This window comes from Liolophura sinensis, chromosome 7 (genome assembly GCF_032854445.1).
Source record: "Liolophura sinensis isolate JHLJ2023 chromosome 7, CUHK_Ljap_v2, whole genome shotgun sequence".
Classification (NCBI taxonomy): domain Eukaryota; kingdom Metazoa; phylum Mollusca; class Polyplacophora; order Chitonida; family Chitonidae; genus Liolophura; species Liolophura sinensis.
Genome location: NC_088301.1, coordinates 33,766,947 through 33,787,718, shown reverse-complemented (window position 1 = coordinate 33,787,718; position 20,772 = coordinate 33,766,947). Strand labels below are relative to the sequence as shown.

The 20,772-nt window shown below is 38.4% G+C and overlaps 1 protein-coding gene across 1 annotated transcript in view; it reads left to right on the top strand.

Moving 5' to 3' along the window:
• LOC135469990 (regulator of G-protein signaling 17-like) overlaps positions 1-20,772 on the top strand; it is a 56,135-nt gene that overhangs the window by 21,718 nt on the left and 13,645 nt on the right. The window contains exon 2 of the mRNA XM_064748670.1: positions 12,628-12,693. The gene's annotated coding sequence lies outside the window, so the exon portion shown is untranslated. The remainder of the gene's footprint in view (positions 1-12,627; positions 12,694-20,772) is intronic.

Genomic DNA, 20,772 nt, shown 5'->3' with positions numbered 1-20,772 from the left:
TTGAGTCTGCTTTAACTTTAGCCAGTCCCACTGTGGTGACATTTCGAAAACGTTTACCTCTTTGAATGTTAGTTTAAAGGATATGTTTATAGAATTGCAAATGCATATCCATTACACTTTCGCAAAATATGTAGTATATATTAAGCATGCAGGAATAAATGATTTGTCTTCGACACAAAATTTAAGTAACTTAACACCCGACTTGCGACAAAACAGTTTATTTTCTACATTTTCTGTGGCAGATAAAGCCATTGCCCAAACGTGAAGTCACACACAATGTGTAAACCCTCCATATTCTGAGAAACTTGCTCAAATTGTAATTCTGGTTCTCTAAGTATGTGGTGAAATTTAAAAGATTCCGGTTTTGTCAATGAAAGTGTTCCATGAATGGTGGCGTGTTGCGCGGCTCCACTTCCATTTGGATCTCGCAGACTCTTGCCAGTGGGGAGGTACAATTTTCGTAATGCACCTCTCAGGCGAACCTCCGTCATTGAGGGAGAGTGCTGTCCGCGGCTCTCAATTACCTCTCTCATTTGACTTATCTAATCGCTACCACTTTAGCGGTTGTCAAAAACTACGACGTCTTCCTCGCGAGAAGTGGGTAAGCCCAAGCGATTGGTGACGTCACATGTTTCAGCGAGCCGGCATGCCATCTGCTCTCTCTGCAATTTATCGGATAGTCAACTGACGTAAACTACACATGTGACCAAGCCGACGATCATCAAAGGGTTATGAAGTCTAGAGCATACACATGTTCACCTGACCGAGATACGAATAACTTTGCTGCGTTTTGGCCGTCTGTTCCCATTGCACTTTTCAAAACAATCTTTTTGTGTGATTACTGCGGACAGCTTTTCAGTGAAAAGGTCAGCTATGACGTTTGTTTTTCTTATCGCCTTGGAGATTTGTACCTTCCGACAATACAGATAATATAAAAAGTTCAGTGACTTTATAAGAATACGAACATATCACTATAGTAGTGACTTCTCGTTTATCTCAGCTTTAATATTTGGTTAATTATGAGGTATGTTTACACCTTATGTCTTCCTTTTGCGTTAGCGGTGAGCATGATGGTGTTACATTATTTATCTCCTACAAATTATTATAATTTTGTAAATATTCCCTTTCCCATACGCGTCAATGAGTCTTAAACGCCCACCTTTCGACACTGGAAAATAGTACACTAGGAGGCAATAAACTTGGGAAGGGCATTCAGAGTATCATGTTCGAATAAATCGACAGTTTTGCAACAGGGAATATCACTTTATTGCACTAGCGGGAATACGTTTATGAGTTACTTCGCTTGAACACATGGGGAAGTGACAGGCGAAACATTCTATTGCACCTATTGTCATAAATCGGCTTCCAAATTGTTTAGAATTTACATATATGAATTATTATCTCGTGTTTTCATAAAGTATAATAATGATTTTGCTAAATAATACATGTTTGTATACATTCTTCAGAATTATCCATATTTTAGAGGTGAATGTCTTGAAATATGATCATGAATATTAAACGTTTATTTATTATAATATATACATTTTCATTCAATATATATATTTATTTGATTGGTGTTTCATGTCGTACTCATGAATATTTCCCTTATACGACGTTGGCTAGCATTATGGTGTGAGGAAACCGGGCAAAGCCTTGGGGAAACCCACGATCATCTGCAGGTTGGTGGAAGACCTTCCCACGTACGGCGGGAGCATTCGATTAAAAAGTACTGAATGTTATGCTTGAAGCCTTTTGGGTTGCCTTAATTCCATGCAGGTTGCAATCACATAATAAATCTAAACTGATTAAGAAATTAAGCCCCTTCTGGACAGAATGTGAAAGCCATAACATTCTAAATTACCGCTTACCATGTGACATCCCACGATCCAAAAATTGCAGTTTGCAATTTTCAAATGGTTTCTGAACTTCGTAATTGACTGGCTGTAGATTTCTCCTCAGAGTTTCCAAGGAACTAAATTGTGCTGATCCCAGGATGGAATGTAATGTTAACGTTGATGTCAGTCCAGCAGACTTTTAAACTATCAAATAATCCGTTAAATTTTAGTAGTTTGAATTCCACATTAGCCGCTGTAACGTAATATTGCCCATTTAATGGACCATCAAGTAGTCTGCGCCGCGTTGTAAACACGGTATTAATAGTTTTTACTTCAAAATTGTCATTAAGATATACACACAGTGATAAAACAATAATACATTAAAGTTACAAGGTGAATGCACGCCACCTTGACTCACTAATAATATAATAATTGAATTACACTAATAATATTCGTTCTTTCATAGAGAATTTACTAAAAAAAAGTCTTGTGTTAAATGTTCATTAGTAAGACAGGATTCAGGAACTACATAAATCTTTCATCAGTGTATATCCACATTTTACCGTTGTCTCATGTAGAGGTCGCCTTAAACAAGGATCGGATTAATTAATTATTGGTTGATTTATTAGAGAGCATCAAATATTTCATTGATTTTTTTAGCTAGTCTTTACAAATCACAGGCGTAGCTTTTGTCATACCCTGGGCGTCAGTGTCGTCTATGGTGTGTAAGTTTTAGGGGTTGCATCTTTAAAAGTACTGCATAGTATGAACGGGAATACCTCACCATGCTTGTTCAAATCGCAGATAAACATCGACTTATTCTGCGCTGTAAGCCTACTTGGGGAATTCCCTGCCACATGAAAATTACAAGCTGCGTCAACCAAACGGAAAAGAAAAGAAGCGCGGCTACACGCACCGGCTGTGGTACGAAGAACAATTACCTGAATATTAGTACTGATTAAATCCCTAACTAAATTTCCCGTGACACCTACGGTTGGAAACTCATTGACAGCATGTTTGACCTTTTGTATGTTGATAAGGCTGACTATAGCAAGAATACTATAACAATTGTAGGCCAATAGCCTTTTGACGAACAGATTGATTGGTGCCCAGTTGTTGCTGTTGTCAGACATTGATGTTGTATTGACCTTGAGTCCTTGATGACGCTTTGAAGCACAGTGGCTATCGACGGCCGGGCACACAATCCTATATTTTTTCAGTGCCGCCTTATTTACCAGACCACCTTAGTAAAAGGCTTTAGGTTTGCAATGTTGGCATTTCTTTTTGAATCTCCTTTACAGTCCTCTCTAGTCAACCTCACTCGTGGAGTCGTTCATGTTATTATAGAACTTCAAATTAGATCACATGACGGCAAACATTTATGTATTTAGAGTCTTTTGTATAATAAAGTAACTGTTAATGTAAATGATAAAAGTGGTATATTGCATGCAGGAAAGGCGCTAGACGCCGATGGCCTGATTTCGAATGTGGCTTTTTTGGCTCGCAGGTGTTCCTCAAGGTTCAGTTCTCGGGTCGCTGTTATTTCTTCTGTTTATTAATGATATCCAGTGTGGTATGCATGTTCGTGTGTTATCTGTGACGATTTATCACATCCTGCCATTGACAATTCAATAAGTAATGAATAAAGAATAATCGATGAGTGGGCAAAACAGTGACCGGTTAATATTAACCCTCAAAAGACCAAATCTCTCCTTGTCTCCAGAGACTGATATCATTCATCACTTACCTTTAGTGATTCGCTTAATACATATAAACATCTAGGTACGGTATTGAAAAGCCAGGGATCATCGAACGATGATATCGATCAGTTATTTGCCTGAGCAAAAAAGAGTTGTCTTTCCTCCGAAGGCTAAATACATTGGAAAGAAAATGTCTTGATTTCATGTGCAAAAGTTTCATATGTCCGAGCATAGAATATGCAGATATCGTATATGGGATAACTTGATAGAATTTGTTGTAATCCGACTCAAAAATAACAACAGGAGGCAATTCAAGTGATAACCGGCCTAATCTCCATTAGAGGCACTAAATTGTTATATGAAGAATCTTTAGTACTACAAGCCAAAACACGCCGAAAAATACTCCGCTTTCATGAAATAGTTAATTCCCTAAACAAGGGTTGAACAGAACTCGTGTCCAGTTAGGAATTCACAGGAGTTCACAATTGGCAGCGCTACATTTGTTGATTGGATTAATAGTAATAACGACATAGCGTGGATTAAAACCACACAAAGCTTTACTTGTAAGATTAGGAATCACGTTGAAAAATCACAGTGAAAAAATGTATTTTGTTGGAGAAAGAAGTTTAAATTATATGCTGATTACAAACTGGATGTAGGTCACTAAATGGTCATCTCTTCAGCTACATGTCGATGAGCCAAAACGCATTGCTATATAGCAAGCGCACTGTCCCACCCCAATCTTATTTTTAAATTTTTAATCACTGTTTTTCTTTTCCATTGCAACCTTGTTACAAGTAACCTTTCTGTATTTGCCTATTGATTTTGTAGTTAGGCCATGCTACTCGTAGCTTAAGTCTCTTACGTTGAAATATGGACATAATCACTTCTCACATGCCTCAGGAGTCGCATTTGTTATCGGCCTTGATGCCTCAGTGAGGATCTCAAATCTTCCTACAGTCAGCCATTCCTTCTCGCTTCAGCACCGTTCAATTAAGACTCTCTCCTCGCCAGAATGCATCGTGCAAAGCCGCGAAGGCTTCAAAAGATTTACAGACGTCGGTGCACTGTCTTGCAAAATACAATCTAGCAGCTTTTAACCAAAGCTCTGCATGAAGTAGGCGCAATTCTGTTCTGTCGTTACAGGTGAAACTGGTGTAATTCTTCGGGATGCCTGACGTTTAAAAATCACATATTTTCACATGAGAAGGAGCACTGTTATAAAAACACAGTCTGGTAACTGCACTGATTATAGTGAGAATACAATTATTTTATTGAAAGAACGTAAAATTTCTGAATATTCTGAAGGTCCAAAAACATCATGTTGATCATAGTTTCCAAAATGTGTTTCAATGCAGCTATTGCGTACATACATGTATGACAAATGTATGTTCTAAATTGGATGGGTGGAATATTTGTCTGAGACAGACATTCTCAAAGTGTATATTCGCGGCTAGATCATTTAGAACAACAACTTCTGTCCATCAGAATTCCTTTCCCTGTTCGTAAGAAGTGAAAATTCTTCCTATTTGTTTATCTTAATCCCAACTGATTGAGACGCTAGCACGATGTCCGTTAAATATGGAGACTAGATAGGACGCTCGTTGGCTTTTGATCAAGGTCCAATTTAGGGAAGACCACGTAGCGTTACATGTGTGACGAATTGCATACGCTTATCCTGGTTCTACAAGTGGTGTGTCAAATTTTGGTGTTTCCAGCCTTACTTTCAAAGATCGCGTGCTCTCAGAATTTGGCCATAACTGTATGTTCCAGGCCAATGTTTAACGTTCGATATCACTGACATAAATATCCAAGTGAATTAATTATCAGAAGATGGCAAATTAGGATTGAGTATACAAACTTAGTCTGGGCGACGTTGCTAGAATCAGAATCACTTGTTGCAATGTCTGAAGAAACAATTCAACTTGCACGATGTTACACTAATTTACTAGTCAGTCAGTGGACAATTCCAGTCCACACGCCCTGGACTCACACAGACAAACTTCAGTTAACCATGATTTATGTCCTGGCTTAACTGACTGGTCTAGTTTCTGTCTCTCGTTCCGACTCCTCGATCGATCGTGTTTTTCATTGACACCAGTAATGAATGGGAGACCTTGTCGAATTGAGTTCGAGATCCAGTCATTTTTATCCGGTGTTGGGAGAGCCTGGTAATTGTTGCGGATTAACGTTTTTATTTATGATATGTATCTTCCCTCGAAGATAAACATCGCGTCCACTCTGCTTTTTTTCCCGCGACCCATCGCTCGTTAAGCGGTAGGTCTCCTCTTTTATTCTAATTTCACGCTCCAGCTGACAAAAAGCCGGCAAGCGGAACACGATTTTTTGACATCGATCGCTTCACTTTCTTACTCAATTCTTACTTAGTACAACACTTGTAGGATCCATTAGAAACATGATCACTCCATCGGTTCTATTCTAGAAGAAGTTGTTAGGTAATTTTATTCTTGAAGTGTAAGAAGATGTTGTTGTTTTTTTCTTTTCATACGTGGTTGAAGCGGAAATAACTAGACTTTAAAAGCTTGTGAATATTACGTCAATTTTACGAATATTATTGGGAACCATTTTATATATTCCACAGAAAAGTATGACAAATTATTCGATGCATAGACGTTTGTTTCTTCACTTTGAAGAATAGATGTTCATTTTAGGTCTATAATGTCAAGCATGAACTTAAAATCAGCTCTTAAAGTTGTTGTATTTTAAGTTGTTGTATTGGACAAGCCAACGAAATGATGTTTTATTCATTATCAGTTATGACCGAAAGATGTTGAAGCAAAATTTGGAAATGATGGAATTAATAAAACATGTTTGGATTGCAAACGGTTTCAAAATATCTTTCATAGATATAAACACTCCAATCAGTGGTAGGTATGTGTGGTAAGTCACAAAACTAATGTGTGTTGCTATATACCAGATTATCTTTTCCTCTATATGCATAGTCATATATGCATACGCATATTACAGAGGCGAGATCGCTACCTCGCTTATCCAGACCAATAGAAAAAATAGGCAGTTAATCGTCTCTTAGAAATCCATTAACATCTAAAGCCCAGTTGGCATGCCTGGTTGACCTTTGGTTTTGGAGGTCAAGGTCAGTCACGACCGTCAAAGAGAATAAAGGCCAACTACAGTCGATGAAGTGAGTAGTCAATATTTTATCTTTAGTTCCAAGCGGTGATTAGTCTAATAAAATAGATGTAGGGTCGGTATTGGAGCATGTGGCATTCAACTACAATGAAAAGCATTTCAGAATAAATTCTTTAACCATGAATTACCATAATGTGTCAGATTTTGATGTGCGGGTATAAATCCCCAAAGTATAGAACATAAAACCATAAATCTGAGAGTGTATTACGCGTTTGCCCTTTCATTAAATCCCTACGTAAGTGAATTAAATTTAAATAAACAAGTCACATAAAGAATATATCAAAGTTACATTTGGTACATGATCACATGCAGACGAACCTATACAAATAGAATGTTATGGCAGCTTTGAGTGTTTATAACAGTTCTAATATACTGACTTCAGTTTTATTTGTTAGTGAATGCTTTGAAAATATTGTCAGTATAACTGTTTGAAAATTGCCTGGTTGCGAAATGAGTAATTTAAAGTGCCCAGGAATGTAATCAGTGTTATATAAGCTAGGAAGTATCTGATGTTACTACAGTGTACCGGCTGACAGACAGTAGAATAACATAGACCTTGTCTTAGTCCCGGTCTCAGCAATCCCGTTACGCCGTTCTGAGGTTTAATCAGGAAACAAAAACCTCATTCCCCGAGAAGCAAGTACCCTATTTTACTGAACCTCTCCCTTGGCGAGCCAAGAAGCAATATTGACGTTCAGAATCAATCATGCCTCCCACTACTAAGTCTCGTGAGGATACTGTTTCATTGTGAATCAATAGTAAGGGAATGGTTCTGAAGCTTTTGTATTGGGGCGTAAGAGCCAAGAGCTCAAAATTCGGAAAGGACAAGTCATAACAAAATTTGCGAAATCTGGTTTGTTTATTTTTGTTTCGGTTAAAATTTGACATCATCAAGTGTAGAGCGATATCCTTTTTGACAATGGTTTTGAAAAGGCTATTTAAATGTATGAGCTTGATATTTGAACATAATATACCAGGGTAGGCCAAGTACTTACCTACTACAAATATACTTTATGCAGTGCTATAAATTTTTCAGAAATAGAAGGCAAACTAATAGTGAGGTTGCCGATGTGAATTGACAACATGTCGTGTAGGGTGATGCATTTGTTGTTTTATGGCTGATACAGACTTGGCCTTGGCATTGAATAACATCGGATGAAGTATATAGTAGATGATTATCACGCTTCGCTGAGCAGTGTCTTGAGGTCATTGATACCCCACTAACACCATATTGCACGCAGTCACCGGAATTCTTTGCAATCATATAGGCAATATGATAAATGATCCTCTTGGCGGAGAAGTACGAGACGGTGAAGTATTGAGTCACGTAGAATAACAAACCCGTTTTCAAGCAACTTTCCACCTAATACAAAGGACTTGTTGTCAAGAAAGAACTAAAAGGTTTTCTTTTTTATCTTTCTGTAAAAGAGTATGGATGCTTTTTTACGTTTTCGGCTAGATAGAAGTGCATCTGGTATACTGCCATTACAAGTTTTGGAGAATATTCGATGAAATGATTTATTTCATACTTATTAACACCATGAAAGAAGATGTTTTTAAAAGAGAGAGTATGTGAATTTGTTTCAGTCGAACATTTTCACTTAGGTGTAAAGAAATATGCTCACTTATTTCATGTCAGATTTCCTCCAAAGTTAACGAGAAATATGACACTCATTCTTCCATCTAACGGCGGACAACCTAGTTGAAGTGAGATAATTCAGCATATGAAACCATACTCACTTTCAGTAAATATTGATAAAGGTATTATATCCTCTCCCTTCCCATTTCTTGTTAACATTTTAACAGTCAACTTTCCCTTGGTATATGCTACTTATCTCAGGATTTGAAAAATGAAAATCGAAATGCAGCGTGTCGGTTATCTGGGGTGGATGGGTAATAGATTAGTTTTTGCTTGTCCACCAACAGTTTAACGGCGGTCTATGCCCTCTTTGTAGTCATTTCCTAATTACAACTTTAACCTTGGTCACTTTGTATGGTTGCATTTATAATGAAAAAATGAAATGATACTTAACATTGTTAACTTAAATGTTTTCAGTTATTAAAAGCAACGCAAGGAAAGACGACGTATTGGCAAGTTGATTGTGCTCATATACTATATCATTTCTTAACGACCGGCATCACTGCATGTTATGCTACAGTCTTGTGTCAGATTGTGATGCACTAAACTGTCGACACGTTCCCTTGAACACGTAGACTTTGCATTGCGCAACACGCTGATGCCGCGGATGATTGATAATTCTTTTCGGAGCATTAGCTCTGGTTAGGCATGCAGATCAAGTCAGCAGAAAGTCCATTCGCTGCCAAATCCAAAGTTTACTAATACTATGTCAAGGTCTTGGAACTCTATAAATCAGTTCTCTGTCAACATGACAAGGTAACCCGGGCTTTATTTACTTTGTGTTTGACGCAGTGGGAATGCTCCTCGCCCCGTAAGTGTCCGGAAAGTCAGGTGGTACCTTGCCCACAAAGTACTAAATACCACAAGTCAATATATTTTACAACTGGCTTGCCAGTTGATTGCATATTCTAGTGAATATCGCGTAAAACCCCAATCAAAAAACTGATTGTAAAGGTTTAAAAAATATCTTTGCTGAAATGGTCAAAGACAAGAGTTACAGGGTTTCATTTAAGTATGTGGGAACATGTAAACCCGTGAGGGATTTTAAATGATATATTCATTATGGTGTCTGACGACTGGGTATTAACTTTTGACTGATGACAGTTTCGCATTCGCGTTACAATTTGCTACGTTTTATTTATTTACTTGATTGTGTTTACTCAAGAATTTATTAGCTACGTGTTAAAATCGACTACATATGTACCAAGCAATAATGACGACATCACATGATGTATATATAAAGGTACCTTGCCTTGAATTGGCGGAAGTTCGAATTCAAAACATGGCGGATATTGGTTCGGTTCAAAAGCTAGCTGAACTATGATTTAATCAGATGATAGAGATGTATGTGAAGTACATATGTAGGGCAGAGTTACTCAAATAACGGATATAATATGGATATAAGGGTATTAATTGTCAAATTTAATCGCTTACTTCATCAAAGTGCAAATTTTTGTTGACACGGTTTTGAAAACATACCCTTGTTTCAGACGTGTTAGTGGATGTTAAGACCCATGGGGAATGGCCTTCCTGCACTCCAAACAACATCAGCCATTCGAACTCAATGTCAAACACCTCTGAACCGTAAACATTGAAATCTCCTTACTCTGTGTACGTCAGTAAAAGCACCAAAAGCGGTCTGTGCTGGTTGGGGGGAATCTAAGTGATAAGTACTCAGAGGAAGCAGGATTGTTCAGTCTTATTCTAGATATATGCCTCAGCGGCGTGACCTTTGAATTTCACATAGGCCATGCAGACTCGTTTGGAGACGGCTGTGGCGAGTGTGGTCAGTACAATAGTAGAGAGATCAGTGAAATAATGTCTTGTTGTGATGGTCAGTTTTTCAGTTGATGCGTTCAGCCATCTCTTGTTGAGCTATAGAGCCACACGGTGTTTAGTGTTGTGTAATCGGAGTTCATCAAAGAGGAGCTTTAAAAAGTTACTTGGACTATCCAGTGAGACAGGGTTCAGGTCTAGAAAATTTTCCATTAGTTGTTGGACGTTCTAATAGGGTTAAGGTTTCATGGCATGATTTACAGTATTCAGACTGTCAGGAAAAAGAAATTAGGCCTATATATTTAACATTTGGTCAGGCAACCAAAGGGTACTGGAATGTCAAAAAAAAGCATGTTAATCAAATTTTTACATATACAATAAATAATAGTAAGTTTTAACAATATACACCAGTGCACTGCAGTAGAACGTGCAAATGCATAAATGACGTAGATGAACTCAGTGACATTCCACTGTAGTCAATAACTATTATTACACATTTATTGACTGATATCCTGATATTTGTAGTGTTCCAGATTAAGTCTTCATCCCATCCACGCACAGTTCAGCTTGTCCGTATTCTGTACTTTTAAAACTGTGGTTAAGCGTTAATTTCGCGTTATATTACTTACCTTACATGTATAGGTCTAGCACATTTACATAGACGTCCTTCATGTAACTTTATGTTCTACGGACATTTCCAACAGAAGATACATGCATTTCTCGCACTGTTCCTTAATATTTTAATATTTTATCAACACGTATAGGGTGAAAAAATCTTAATAAAGCCCTGACGTATTTTCATTTCTGTGCTTAGATTGGATTGGATTGTGTTAAATTGTCATTACATGTTAACGCGTTATTGGTATATAAAGTAAATAATACGTTGGATTTAGTTATCAAAACTAGTTAATTGGATTTCACTGGCGTTCTCGTCACACCTATTATTTCACTTATACGACGGTGGCCAGCTTTGTGATGAGAGGAAACCTGGCAGAGCCAGGGGAAAACCAACGACCAAGCGAAGGTTGGTGCCAGACCTTCCAACGTACGACAGGAGAGGGAGCCAGCATGAGCTGGACTTGTGCATTTAGTTAATCCGTGATATTATACAATTAACCTATATGTGTGGCATAGATAAGCACACGTGCTGCCATATAACCTTTTTAGTAGCCTCAGTTAGTATCACTTCATCATACAAGAATCGTACAGACTATTAAGTACTTGGAGAGCATTAAAATCTGAACCTGTAAAGGGCAGTGTGTTCCATGTTCGGATATCTTGCACAACTTAATGCTTCGAAAGTAAGACTTGGTGAAAGTGTGCCCTAAATTATATACGGATTAGAAGTTGATCTAAAATCCACACCTGAAAAAATACGTAGCTAGTCTGGCCCAGGGCCTAAGATGCCACAACACCACTCTCCCTCTCTTGCATAACAACTGCCACGGGCCCTCAACGAGAAATACTACATTCAGTAAAAGGAGGTCAGTGGTGTGATGTTTTGAGCACTATCCAATCAGCGCCAAGAACAATGCTTTCTGTGGTATCAGCCGTTACAAAGATTTCTATTAATCTCCTCACGTTGTGTCAAATGCAATGGTTTTCAACGGCGCAATTTCAACAGAAGTTTCTAGTAATTGGATTTCCCCTTGGCAATGTATCATAATAACCGCAGCCATCTTTATCGCGAGGAAATATGTTTTTATCACCGCTCTTCTGACAGGTGTAGCGGCCTGTGCGTGCATATGCTGTCAAAAGATGTCCTGTCGACGTTTTACCGCTCCTCTAGTCCACATACAACACATGAATGTTCTTCAAGAGCTTTTTCTTGTCGTATTTTCGGTTATTTTATTAAACTAACATATTTGCGTAAAGTGTACCCTCGATGTAAAACATACAATTATATTGTCGATGTCACAAATGGTCCACAGGTTTTCGCTGTTTTTTTTTCAGTTGATTATCCAGCTTATAACTTCTCATACGTTAATTTCTATTGAACACCTTCAAGCTCATGTGAGTGCAGGTTTGTGCTCGTATCCTTGCATTACAAATATATTTATTTATTTTTATTTATTTATTTATTTGATTGTTGTTTTACGCCATGCTCCAGAATATTTCACTTATACGACTTTGGCCAGCATTAGGTGGGAGGATATTACAAATATAGTGTTGAGTTCAGGCTTTGTTTGCCTTGACAAATATATAGCACACACTTAAAGACACTTATACTGCCGTTGTGAGATCAATATTTTGCTACTTTTTAAGTTCTCTTCTAAAAGTTCTTAATTATAAATCATAAAATATTAATCTTCACAGGCAAATGTCAAATCTGGACAAAGGGTGCAAGAATCTTGCTACAGTCTATGATTTATGATATTCTCTGGCATTGATGCTCCTAACTTCATCGAGTAAATTCTCGTATATTAGGGAAGAATGTTGAATTTAGGACTCAGTTCTCTCTATTTGACAACATTTACAATGGCATCTGATCTTTCTTTTGTTTCAGACAATGTTAATAATTATCAGACATCGAAAAGAGTGTGATGTGGAAGTGGACTTGAGATCATAAGAGGTAAGAACAGCAGGTTCACTTTTATGCCATTTCATATTTTATATGTGATTACATTTCTTCCTTAATACTTAATAATGAATACAAATTGTCACAGATTCACTTAATACAAGTGTCTCAAGGACCTCGCTGCAGATGTAATACATTGTTTATCTTAAGCGCGCTTAACAGGACGGTGTATACTTCCAAATGTAAGAGTCTTGAAGATTAGAACTGGTAGTTGATATGGCTTGACCAGTTTGTTTAAAATATAATCTTAAAATGTCAAAAATACGGTACAGTTACGTCACATAGGTAACAACAGCACTGAGACAATCTTAAAGGTAGATGTTCAGTATGATTCATTCGTTCTGAAACAGTGAAACTGTTATTGTTTGTGTACAAATGAGATCAGTTTGAGTGCATTTGGCATCTACTTAGCTACATGTATTGCACCAGTGAAATAGGCTAAAGCGCTATACTTCGCTATATGTTGTGGTATAGAGGAACAAGTGGTTCCTCGAACAAGTAGTTTGAAAGAAAACCATTTTTCATAGAGAATGGGATGAGATGTAAAGCATTTCGTTGAAAGAAATCATGGCGAGTGACTAAGATGGTAAATATAAAAGAGACGCCCGATAAAAGAACGTCCTGTTCATATACACGATGCTCTTGACTCCTGGTGTATTCTTCTATGGCCAAGACTTTCAATTGCTTTTGAACATTTGTTCTCCCAATAATGTATACGAATGTTTTTGTTTCGCCTTCGGTCTGGTTGAGATGATATTCTATGACAGGACCGTTAACATCCAATGATCCCTAGTCAGCGATAATTAACAGCTCACAGACATTATCAACCATCAAGGTAGTTGGCAACTTAAGCTCCGCAGATCTGCTTTTTCGATACGTTTAAATTGGCTAGCCTGGTTCCCTGGACGTGGCCTAAGTTCTTTCCTAGCTCAGCTTCTGACATATGTGCCTGGCATATCCCCCGTAAAATCAAGCCCATGTTTAACAGTGTATGTCGCTCTGATCATGCCATCGATCGCTTCTGTCCACAACATCTGTCTTGTATCTATCAACCGATTGATCCTACTACGGGGGCTTTAGCTGTTAGCTAAATGCGCACTTACCCGCATTACCAATGGCTAACAACAAATATATGCATAACCTTTCAAGTCGTAATGGAAGGGCAATCGATGACACTCCGTGTCACGCAGAAAACATCGAAAAACTTTTCTTTATTTATTTCAGTGGTTCCAGGGCCGAGGTCTTGATTATTACCAATTATGTGTTGCTCTGATAGAGATACAGCATATTATTATTAGATATCTTTTAGCTTATGAAAACAGTAATGCTTGTTTATCTGTTGTAACGGAATGGTATGTTTTTACCCAACTGAAATTACATATCTGTAAGTCATGTACTTTCAGTGTTATGCATCCTTGTCTGTGCGTCAAAACAAACATTGGTGTAAAAGCAGCCAGCAAAAATGAATGTTCCAGGTCATTAATCGCAAGGCTGTTTCTCAAAACGACGTTCAACACAAACTACCAAAGAACTAAGAAAATGTATGAAGTACGAAATTAGGACGTATTAATGCAAAGAGAAGAAGTCGATGGTTTTTAATGGCGATGGAAAGACGTAAGGAATGCTTTAGGCGAATGAATGAAATCAGTATCCACATCGTCCACCATACTAGATTATAATTTGTCGATAATTAAAGTACGTATCTCAGTTGAACTTTGGTTGCAAATGTTCATATAGCCGACGTGGCGACCTAATTCAACACGACGAATATACAACCCCTAGGACTAGGCTAAAGGTAATTAGACATTCAATGGAGCAGAGCGCGGGAGATTCTGAAAGCTCTGTCCATATATACTTACAATAGAATTATACTCATTGTAATACCTAAGAAGAGTTTTTGATTTAATAACCTTGACCTTCATTAAATAGTCACATAACTCATCTAACAAATCTAACAAATGCTACAAGGCATTTGTTACATCCTATGTTTCTGTTACCCTTTATGTTAACGGGAAACAATTTTTTCTCATTCATTGGGGATGAATATTTCCAGAAATCAGAATTCAACGTCATGAATTCACTTAAAGCTGGGTGAATGTTTACAGTCCTAAACTCTGAATCTTTGAAAAGATCGCTGCCATGAACTTTTGCTTTCTGATGACTGTGCTTCATATGTTATTAATTACTAATTTTAGGTAAATTCGTAAACAACAACACGTGTAGCTTTGGCAGTAATAAGGCAAAAACGTTCATCGACCATAAATTTCTAATTGTGTTGTCTAGACACCCGATCCTGTATTCAGTCAGTCTTATGTCCCATGATCTTGGAACAGGTGGCTGTGAACTAGCATTCGTCTAAGCCCCCAAACCATACAGCTTAGCACTGAAGCGTGCTGACTCTCTACCATTGGCTACTCGCCACGTCTTCAGAACTCTTTGCAAATCTAGGTCACGGGAATACAACTATGATCGGCATGTTCACATTCACTTTGTGTAACTGTTATACGCTGTGAGACACATCAGCGTGATTTGACTGTATCAGTTAATAGTTTTGGATTTGTGCGACTTCCATTAAGGTGCGGAAATTGGCTGTATGTTACAGTTAGCTATGAAATATAAAAATTCTGCCGCATTATTTCTCTAATTGCTCTACAGTAAATTTCAAAACCCTAAAGAACATTACTACTATAAAGCTAATATTCGAGCTATTTTAATATTGCAGTTGTTTAATTTTTGTAATATGATCAACCATTTTACTTTGAGGACTGTACCAAGCTCATCTTCAAATTACCCACAAACCGACACTCATGACTGACTTACACATAATTTCAAAATCACTTTGCAGCAAACCCAACGTCCAGAAGTGAGCAAAGATTATCGCTAGCAGTCCTGAGTATTGGGACAGAAATGAAATGTCACATTCCACTGAAGCACCCAGTTAAATGCCAGTTATATGTGCATTGAGAGATTTGTGTGGTTAGTACAATGTGAATCTGCGAAGTAATTTGTCCACACTACGTAATTTAATAAAACATCGACTTCCAAAATTAAATATCTGGAATTGGCCTGAAGTCATTGCACCCAAGGCTGAGTTGTAGTTGCTGACCAAGAGTGGTGGACAAATCAAAATGCCCCTGTCACTCTTTTCTCCTATTGACAGACCAATGCGTTGTAGTGGATGTACAGCAGAGCTGTGTCATGGAGGCAGTAATCTGTATCTACAAAAGATTGTCTTGGCTCTGTCCATTCTTTGATTGTCATGTTGCCATATTTTTGTGGAAGGCATTTCCTCCATGCGATAAATCAATACAATACCAATGAGTTACCGCTTACTGTTGCCGAAGAACCAGCCCGGATCGTTAGGCCAATAAATGCTTCTTAGCAAGACTGGACGGGCACAATAGCATATCACTGGCAGACGTTGATGTATCAGCCAGAGACTCGGCAGTTTATGCCTACCTTAAACACAGCAAAACCAATAACAGGCACAGGCAGCCAGCTCTGAATGAGGCCTTTTAAACAAATCAATTCCTTATCTTGCCCATCCCTCCTTCTCTCAAAGCAACATTGTAAGTCAAGACCTGACATCTTCTGCCTTTTGCCGCCGATCCGAAAGGAGTTTATGTGAGAGGATGTTCCCTGTGAGATGTCGGGGATATGTTGTGTTTGTCCACTAGATTTCTAACAACGGGCATAGAAAGCATCACGATTCACTAATGAACGCAACAATTCTCTCTGCTTTTTTGATACTGTAAGGTTGAGACACATGTCGCTTGTTTTAGGATTGTGTATGACCTCTGTTGGCTGCGTAAATATTTCTCCTGACAGAATGGCAAAGGATGGAATGAACGCTACTCACATCACTGCATGTTTCTTTTCTTGCTTCCGTCCTGGCGCACCTGCTTTATTGTATAACGTTCTTCGCATTCTTGGCCAAATAGTATTGATTTTTGACTCTCTCTCCTCAGGGAGGCTTGTGCTAGGTGTGCAAGGTTTCTATCAGAGGTCAGGCTTAATTACTAGCGTTGTCTTGCAAAACAATTTCACACGGTCGCTGTGCAGCACTTGTAAAAAATAACAGTTCATGCGCTTGACCCTGGCTATTAGGCACTGAAGTTGAATTAGAGAAAAATCGCATTATCGTCTAAATTTATGGTAATGTTTCCTTCGTCGGAGATCTGATATAGCCAGACTGAACAGCTGTGGGATATGATGGCAACACATCTTACCCCATTCTCAATTTAGATCCCTGATCTGCAGCCTATGACATCTATATTTCGGGTAATATTTGTTGGGTAATATTTGTCCTGTATGAGACTATTATATGACGCTTCTGAACTCAGATGCAAAAGTAGCGGAATCGTGTAAATCATTATTTGGCGTTTCTCATAAATCTAAGCCTGTCTAATTATGTGGAAATTTTTGCTGACGGAAGGCGGTAATTGTACATTAAGCAGCTTGGACCTTGTGAGTGTGTGTATATATATATATATATATATATATATATATATATATATATATATACAGCGGGTTGTGATGTGACCATTCCCCCCATATCTCTCCGTATCTTCCATATGACTGGCTGGGTGATGGTGTTAGATACGCGCGCCGCGTATTCCAAAAGTGCTCGCGGCGAAATTAGGTCGATTTATCTAGGTCGCTGGAACCAGTTGACCTAGAAACACCGTGCAGGCTACAGCCAGCGAGCCGAGGTGATAGTCAATGGCGTTATACAGTGCTTAAGCCACCTGCCGTCTTGCTGGACTTTAGCGATTGATGTCTTCCTTTCTGTTGGTTTTATGAGAAGTATGTCTTAAGAAATGTTAAACCACAAGTAGAAAGTTGTCAAGAACAAAGCCCGAGAGTACTCTTTTTGCAGACTTATCAGTTTTGTGTAGCACTGGTGTGTATAGGCATAATTGCCTACCTCACTCGAGTTATGTATATCGACACCTCTTCAGACATTCTAAATGTGTTTCGAATTTGGAGTGAAAGTTTCTCAACACAAGATTTATCGACATGTTTGCCTTAGATGTATGTTTACGTGAGGTAAAAAAAATAAGGCTCGGTACAGTTTATAGCCTAGATTATGGTAACTGTGAGATTCAACGTCTGTGCCTTGAATGAGCCACTTCGCTGATAAGCTGTTCACTCAGAGAAGACTGAATGGTGTATCCTGCCACTGTTTACTGCTCAGTTCTGACATAAATTCTTGACCAGTACGATGACAAAATATGTGCAGAGGGAGATTTGGTAACAAACAGCGCATCGTAGATCGGATTAGATTCGGTAAAATTACAGGAAACTTTAAATGGAAAGATTTACGTTCGGTTTTTGTTGTCGTCTAATATATTACAGCATTGTTTGCTTTGTCGACCGCCATATCCCTGGACTTAGTGAATGGAAATCCATGATGTTTGTCGACATGGTCATATAAAACTGCATAAAATATTCAAGACCGAGGATGGCTGTAGTTAAGATGCCATATCTATTATTCGCATCAGTTTTATGTTGTATTTACCTTTGATCGCTTTTGAGGTGTAACAGTAGTGCCTGGTCACGTATTCTCATAACCTATCTAAATCTGCTCTTTAATAGCCTGTCTATAGAAACTCTTATCTGTTTTTGGTGTTATAAAGCTGACACAGGGTATAGTAAGTTTTCGCCGTCAACTGTAATAGTCTAGGATGTAATGCTAAAACTTTCTTTTGTGTTTCTCTGTCGTATGTGTGTTCACTTCTAAACTAGAAAATAGATATATACTAGATGGCATCAATTCTCGGCTAGTTATTTCTTAAAAATTTGTAATGCTGGTCTCCGTTGTATGTAAGGGAAATTCCTATCAAATAAATAAATGTATGTATGGTGACCATTGTGCTGTACCGCAACAGACTGGGTCATTGCCTATTATACCATATTCATTCGTACATAATTCTAGGAAGACTATAGTATATTTAGGGAAACCTTTTAACTGGCGTTTTTTAATATAAAGGTAAGACCAGTTACAAAAGTTTCTGCAAGTCAGATTCTAGTCAGTCATTAATCGAGTTGCCCACATTAAGCCGGCTGTGTAAATGAGCACTCGATCTAGTGGTAGCCCTTTTCGTATTTCCTGTAACCAGTTGTTCGATTGGCTGTAATTATCGTACATTACTTGTCGAGTAGAGTGTCAACTCGATAAACGCAGTCGGGTGACTTGAGTTGGACCACAATGTGAATTGAAGAGATGCAAGGTCGTGGGTTCAGACGTGTCTCAGAGAGCCGACACTACACGAGATTTGTCTCCCCTGATTCAAATAATATCGATCATGGGACAAACTATCGATTCCTTCTCCACAACTAGGAAGAAAGCATCTTTATTTCGCCTAGATAAACACTGGGCATGATTGATTCGGGACTCGGGGCGTTAAGGGCTCAGCTGTGCTAACTGCACTGGGGACGCACGCGGCCTGCCCCTTACATCAACATTTATGTCAAGCATCTTACTGGTTACTCGTTCAAGGGAGCGAAAACACCCGCTGCTATTTCCTTTCATCCGGTAGACTATATCATGCCTGCCGTGGGTTAAACGAGTCGTTGGCATTCTAATCACTCTAGTGTGGTCTTCAATACAGGCAGACTAAATTTGCTCCATGCAGGTAGCAGATATTGAACATTGTATTCTTAGTAAAGATGGTTTCTTATATAGGCATTTATGGGAAATTTTGTATTTGCAATTATATTAATAAAAGTAATAATGGATCAAACTAATATTTATTTTATTACTGATTATACAGCTTAATATATTCAGGTTGAATGTGGACTTGATTTCATTTCTTACAGACTATTCATATATCTGTTCTTACAAAAACAGTGAGCTATGGATTTGTTAACATGATTCATTTTAGAATTTCATGGATATTTTACAGCCATGTCAACACAGATTGCTAAACTAAACCCCTTATAAAACTGTAAATACGTAATTACTTATAGTGAATTGACACTCAGTGGTAAAATAACTGGATGGCCCGCTTTCAGTATGATGTGACTGGGTGGGGTGTCATGTCTTGTGCCTTCAACATTAGGCTTGAATGGCGGCAAAACTTTGGCGTCTTGGAATCGCCTTGCCGCAAGAAGACACAATATGTGTACATATATGAGTGAAACATATATGAGTGAGACATTGTTAAGTATGACGTTAAATTCCCAAGCACACATGCATACAAACACACTAAGAAAGTAAGATAGTCATGCGTAGAGGAGGCACAGTTTGCAATTATACAATAAAGATTTAAGGAAAGATTTAGTTCCGTAAGTTTAATCAGTATTCAAATTTATACTGTGCTAATTTATAAGTTGTCATTAATCAAAATATATATTTTCGTTACGCTTTGATCTCAATTCATTTTATTCAGCGTGATGCAGAGACGGCCCTAAAACCCGGGTTAAAGCAGATTTAGACTCACTTGTAAAGCAAATTCTGGACTTTTTCCATCATTGACCTCAGACCCTAAACATTGGAGCGTATGGCATTCTTCCTGGAACAGCGTGTAATCTCTTTCCCCATGAAGAATAAAAAAGGCGTATCCCAGAACAGACCTTCGCATGAACCATGAATGAAAACCAAACATGGCCTAGTTGGCATCCATCGCATGATTTGTAATGTTGAGTGATGAGCTCAATAAGTCTCCAAGGGCTCTGACTGGTTCAGACGGTTAAAGGGCTGGCTTACTTCAACTGCCTGGCCATTGACCAATGAGAGTGCGTGTTCGATTCCAGCTCCCACAGCTTCGTCTGTAGATTAAACTCAGGGAGTTGGACAGGCACGGCGATCGGTGGTTTACTGGTCACATCGGTTTCTTCCACCCTTAAACCTGCCTGATAGTATACATGTCAGTGACTGCAGCGTTGAACACCAGTCAGGCAAATGAACTGGGCCTCCATACACCGCCATCACTGGAAGATGGGTGAAGAGGCACCACCTGTCCTCTCTCATTAGACCTGTTCATCAAGATGTTTCATCTTCCCTGTTCAAATCAACCTTTCTAGCTTAGCCGGAAGTGGTATCTTTAGCATTCCTCCCACGTCACAGGG